The sequence below is a fragment of the Rhinopithecus bieti genome, unplaced genomic scaffold (assembly GCF_001698545.2).
Source record: "Rhinopithecus bieti isolate Rb0 unplaced genomic scaffold, ASM169854v2 scaffold_28163, whole genome shotgun sequence".
Taxonomy (NCBI): domain Eukaryota; kingdom Metazoa; phylum Chordata; class Mammalia; order Primates; family Cercopithecidae; genus Rhinopithecus; species Rhinopithecus bieti.
The window spans coordinates 952,867-958,866 of record NW_016813718.1 but is presented as its reverse complement, the minus strand read 5'-3'; the positions used below and the strand labels follow the sequence as shown (position 1 = coordinate 958,866).

The following is a 6,000-nucleotide window of genomic DNA, read 5'->3' as shown; positions in this document are numbered from 1 at the left end:
CAAACTTCTTTTGAAAAGAGTCACATTCCCTTTTGATAAAATTAAAAAGCTTATCCCTCCCTGTGAAGGTTTGACACCTCTATTCTCACACCTTTAGTAGTACTGTGATTTTTCCTGAATCCTTACCTATGAGGAAGATTTCGTTGAACTTTGGAGTTGGTATTTTAAAAAATAATTTGCATTTTTTTGTTTCCCACTTATAAAACCAAGTCATTACTCTATGTGATGTTTTTCTATACACATTCCTCCTAACCCCAATTATTGATTCAAAAGTTTGCAATGCCTAAATACTTCATCTGGGTTTGCTACCTCTTTAAAAATCTCATGCTACTCTGAAGCGGATTATTATTATTTTTTTTCTGGGGGGAAAGAGATGTTTTAAAATGCTACAAAAGTACAGGAAATAATATACTAAATCAAACTTCAGTGTCTCCATCACTAAGTGTTAATGCTTAATGATATTCAAGTCCCTGTTCAATGTCACTTTCTCAGATAAGCCCTCCTTGATTGCCTGCCCTAATTAGTAGTCCCTGGTCACTCTCTAACTCCTTACTTGGCCTCATTTTGATTTTATTTTTGATAATTGAATCCTGACATTATATTCTATATTTCTTATCTTGTTCAATGGGCTGTAATCTCCATGAAGTCAGGAACTGCTTGCATTGCCCCAAGATTCCCCAGCATAGAAAGCAGGATCTGAATTATACTAGGCTCTGCATAAATTTTTATTGAATGAATGATGTTTCATTGAAGCCTGTCTTTTTAATTAAAGCAAAACAAAAAAACAAATAAAACCCCCCACATTAGCTCCTTTTGTCCCTCACCACTAGTTTTATAACCCCAACATAGCAACCACCACTCTGATTTGATATGAATTCTTACAGTATCTTTCATGCAAATCAGTGTGTGTGTATGTGTGCAGGTAACAAAAAAAAATCAATGTACAAGTAAAGTAATGTTTTGTGTTAGCATTTTTTATACGAAAGAAAGCTTGCTATTTGTGTTATCCTGCAATTTACTTATTTTTCCTTGTTTTCAGATTTAATTACATTATGTATTTAATTCTTGTTAACTGCTATAAAAAAAACTAGTCCATCTAAGAATATGCCATATTTTGTCCTTTCCCTAATAGAGAGACCTTTAGGTTACTTACAATATTTTTTCACTGTTATAACAACTTTTCCCTGTACATGTGTTACGTGCTAAATGTTTCTGTTCTCCAAAATTCATATGTTGAAAGCTTAAACCCCAATATAATGATATTAGAAAGTGGGGGTTTGGGGAGGTAATCAGGTTTAGATGTGGTTATGAAGTTGGGGTGCCCATGATAGGATTAGCGTTCTTATAAGAAAAAGACTGGAGTTCACTCTCTCATCTCACCACGTGAGTACACAGAGAGACAGCAGCCATCTTCAAGCTAGAAGAGTTATCTCAGTAGAAGTCAACCATGCAGGCATCCTGATCTTGGACTTTCCAGCCTCCCGAACTGTGAGAAATAAATGTCTGTTCTTTAAGCCACCAGGTCTACGTTACTTGATGATAGCAGCCTGATAGACTAATACAATGTATCTTTTAGCAAGTTCTCAAAAAAATGTTAGTTTCCTTTTCCCTTCCTTGTTTTCGGGTCTAAGAATACAAAATCACTTGCTTCTCCTAGGAAGGGACCTTTTGAGGAGTTTAATGCAGCTTCCAGATGCTACCACTTGTTTTGGCTTTCCAGAAAATAAATGTCAAATTAATAAGAGAAATGAAGAGGTGTAAAGTACCATTTTAAATCACTGATCTCACTAAAGGTTAACTATAATAATAGCTAGTCACCTGTCTGCACCTATTATTATATTCCATGCTCATGGCAGGTGGCAATGAAGGTGGGATGAGTGGGTGGGAATAGCACTGGTAGAAAATGATAGATTTGGCCAAGAATTGTTCTAACACACTTTTATTTTTATAACAGTGGTTATTATAATTTTATCACCATCATCACCATCCATTATATTTGATTTAGTTTCCAGTGTTCTTGCCATGTTTGAGTCCATTTTACAGCAGGCTACCTGACTTTCAGAAAGGCTACTGCTCTCTCAAAGTCTCAGAAAGAGCCAGTAGTAAGTGGCAGAACTAGGACTTGAACCTAGCTCTTCTGTTCTTGCTCCAGTAGGTTTCACAGGGCTCCATTAAGTCATACAAGTCCACAGAGCACCCCAAGGACCACTGTGGGAGGAACTGGGAAGGCTGGACAGTGGTGGAAAATGATGGTGGTGATGACAAAGTTGACAATAATAACTACAACAAGCCCAGCTGAGACAGTTCTTTCCAAACCCCTCCATTCCTTCCCCTCCATTAGCAGGTAGCATAGTTGTCCTTCAGTATCCAGTATTCGTGGGGGATTGGTACCAGGACACTGCCCCCCTATCAAAATCTGAGGATGCCCAAGTCCCTTATATAAAATGGTGTAGTATCTGCATATAATCTATGCACATCCTTTCATATACTTTAAACCTGGGCCCCCGACTGGTACCAGTCCATGGTCTGTTAGGAACTGGGCTGCACAGCAGGAGGTGGGCGGAGGGTGAGCGAGCATTACTGCCTGAACTCTGCCTTCTGTCAGATCAGCAGCGCATTTGATTCTCATAGGAGCAGGAACCCTATTGTGAACTGCGCATGTGAGGGATCTAGGCTGTGCATTCCTTGTGAGAATCTAACTAATGCCTGATGAGGTGGAACAATTTCATCCTGAAAGCACCACCGCCCCACCCCCCACCACCTCTCTCGTGGAAAAATTCTCTTCCAAGCAACTGGTCCCTGTTGCCAAAAACGTTGGGAACTGCTGCTTAAATCATCTCTAGATTACTTATAGCACTTAATATAATGTAAATGCTACCTAAATAGTTATTGTACTGTATATTTTATTAGTACTATTTTCTACTGTTGGATTGAGATTTTTTTTTTCTGAATATTTTTGATATGCAGTTGGATGGACACCTATATAGCAATGTACAAAGGCAGATGACTAATAGTGTAATGAATCTGTTGAAGCTGTTGAACCCCCTCATTTACTTTACTAATTAGATCTATAGTTCCTTTTCTAATCTGACCTTTGTTTCCTGAAAAGCTAAAACAAAACAAGCAACTGATGGCTAAAATTAATTCCGCCAAAGGCCTCTGCTTATAGTGATGCAACAACAAGGGAGGGGAAGGACCTATACTTCACCAGCCTGTGCTAGCTGCTTTTCATGTATTTATTAGCTTAAAAACAAAACAAAACAAAACAAAAAACACGAGTTTAAGCTGATCTCCTTATTACATTTGAACTGTACACAAATATTGGGTTTGAAAAGACTTTTGTTAAAACTCAAAGGGAAAGGTGTGGCCAATTCAGCCTTCCATACAATGGCAATTTTGTATCCTGCTAACTCTTGTCTCCAGAAAGTGGGTTAGGGAGTCTGGGCGACTTCTTGGCCTCGCAGGTTCCTTCTCCCTGGGGAGGGATGTAGCCAAAATGTACCCTAGAGTTAAAGGTCTGTGGAGGCTGGTGTAGTGTGGCTCATGTCTATAATCCCAGCACTTTGGGAGGCCCAAGCAGGAGGATCACTTGAGGCCAGGAGTTTGGGACCAGCCTGAGCAACACAGTGAGACCCCACCTCTAAAAAAAAAATAAGCTAAAAAATCAGCTGAGTGTGGTGGTGTGTACCTGTAGTCCCAGCTACTCAGGAGGCTGAGGTAAGAGAATTGCTTGAGCCAAAAGATTGAGTCTGCAGTGAGCCATGATTGCACCACTGCAATCCAGCCTGGGAGATGGAGTGAGATCCATCTCTTAAAATAAAAAAAGGTCTGAGGGTAGTCCTGCCACCGTGACCACCCCCCGGCCTTTCTCCAAAGAACACTTTTATTCACAATATTCCAGACATGTGATTAACAGCACTGCCTTCATTGTTTATATATTCCACCCATGGATGTTTTTTCTCCTAACTAGAGCAGACTGTAATTTCTCAGGGGTGAGGGGCTTATTTTGCAAGACTCCATCTCTAATGCTATAGAAATAAAACAAATGCAAACGTTATCACTTGAAAGTACTGAATAAATAAATGGGAAAATCTGAAGACATCATGTTGATTTTTTGAAAGGATAAAACAGTGGGGAAGGGGACTCATGCTCTTTTGATATCAATCCTATGTGGAGTACATCATGCTAAGGAATCAAGGCAAAACCATAGAGCAGGCGAAGAGAAACAAGACCTAGACTGAGCAGCGAGCTCAAGCAATTCATTGATTGTGGGCCAGGAACCTCATTCCTGCTGTTTCCAACTCCACCTTACTAGGTACCTTTTAAGATCACTTTCTGTTTCCTTGTTTCTCTTTTAGAACCTCCCTAAGAAAAGGGGCCACCTGTGTGGAATTGTCCCTGAAGCAGGCAGTGGTGGGGGTGTGAATAAGCCAGTTGTTCTGGCAGTGGACTTGTGAAGCTTAAAAATGAAGAAGTGAGAAGAACTGAAAAGGTATCGTTTAGATTTGGATTATCATGAGTGATAATAAATATTGCACTCATATAAACACAGAATAGGAAACATGCACATAATAAACATATACATAATAAACACAGAATTAGGAAAATTGTTAAAATTTTAAAACTTAAAAACTAGTAATTTTCTAGTATTAGGAATGCAAAATCTAAGACAGAGGCCCTTCATCCTAATATTCTTCAATATATGTACAAAAGGCCAAATTCCCTAAACAAGTCCATAGGGAGTTCCTGGAATTTAACATGGGGGTTAAGGTTTTAGTATTTCCTCCACAAGCTGAAGAGTGATGATTCCTTTCTCTGTCTCTTTCTAAACTCAGGAAAGCTATGCAAATCCCTTATGTAGACAAAGCTTTTAGTAGATCTGGCAAATGAGATCTGTTCTTAAGAAAGAGCACTTGGCAAAGTAACTGCTATTTTGTACACATCTGTTTTACATCTGTTCAAACCTAAATTCCTTCAGAGGAGGGGCAATGTCATCCTAGCTCAGAATTGGCATTAATAAATCTTATGCTAAATCACCAACATCTTTTGGTAAAATAGCTGTGTTTAATTAATGAAACAGACTTCCAGATTAACTTCTGATGAGGTCTTCTAGGTGTCTTCAGAGTGTTTTATAATGTCTTCTCTTCCTAGTTATTGTTAATATATTCTGTGACCTTTCCACAACAGAAAGTCATTTTAACATGTGGCCCATGAAGTTTCTGAATTTTTACTTCTTTTCAAAGGATCATGCTACTGCTTTCTGGGATGATTACTGATGTTTATAATGAGCCCCATCCCCCACTTTTTAAACTTCATAAATATTTAGGACAAATAACCCTAAATATTTTGTCCATGATAGAGCTCCTGGGTCCCTTCCTTTAATTGGTGCATGCTTTATGATTTTGCCAGTGCTTCCCAGTAGCACACAATCAATGCACATTTTGAACTTGTATTCTTAAAAAATCTGCAGCCACAAACATGGCTCATGTCCTAAATTGTAGGTGCTGAATAGATCTTCAATGCTTTTATTTTTGTCCAGCCTGCAAATATTTTATATTATTTTGCCATGAAGAAAGCTGCCTGAGACTATGTCGACAGTTTCCTGTAATGTAGATGCCTTGTCAATAATGGTAAGTATGGTGCAGAGTGAACAAATCCATAAATCTTCAAGTCACATATTACTTGCTCATCTGGGGCTGAGCTGCCTTAGTCTCCATGGATACCAAGGGAGCATCTTCAATTCAGGGAACTCCCAGGGAGAGCAGACTCTTTCTCACCCCAGGAATCTGCAAGCCTGGCATAAAAAAGTAAGGGTCCTTGAGAACATTACCTTTGTAGAACCTTTTCATTAACCCACTAGAGACTAAATCCCAGGTCGCTTTTGGTTTTCTCCCACTCCCTTTAAGAGAAAATCTCCCGGAGAGGGTCGGGGGCACAGGCAGCATGAGAGCTGATTGGGATTTCTGAGACTGTTTGAATATTTTTCCCTCGAAACTTTGA

The 6,000-nt window shown here is 39.1% G+C and overlaps 1 protein-coding gene and 1 long non-coding RNA gene across 4 annotated transcripts in view; one reads left to right on the top strand and one right to left on the bottom strand.

The window, feature by feature from the left end:
* Positions 1-6,000, bottom strand: part of RNF150 (ring finger protein 150) — a 278,640-nt gene that overhangs the window by 20,557 nt on the left and 252,083 nt on the right. The gene's annotated exons all lie outside the window — the stretch shown is intronic.
* Positions 1-6,000, top strand: part of LOC108513223 (uncharacterized) — a 47,087-nt gene that overhangs the window by 32,348 nt on the left and 8,739 nt on the right. For both annotated transcript variants that reach the window (XR_001880823.1, XR_001880822.1), the window contains exons 2-3: positions 4,359-4,492; positions 5,540-5,630. This is a non-coding gene — a long non-coding RNA (uncharacterized LOC108513223). The remainder of the gene's footprint in view (positions 1-4,358; positions 4,493-5,539; positions 5,631-6,000) is intronic.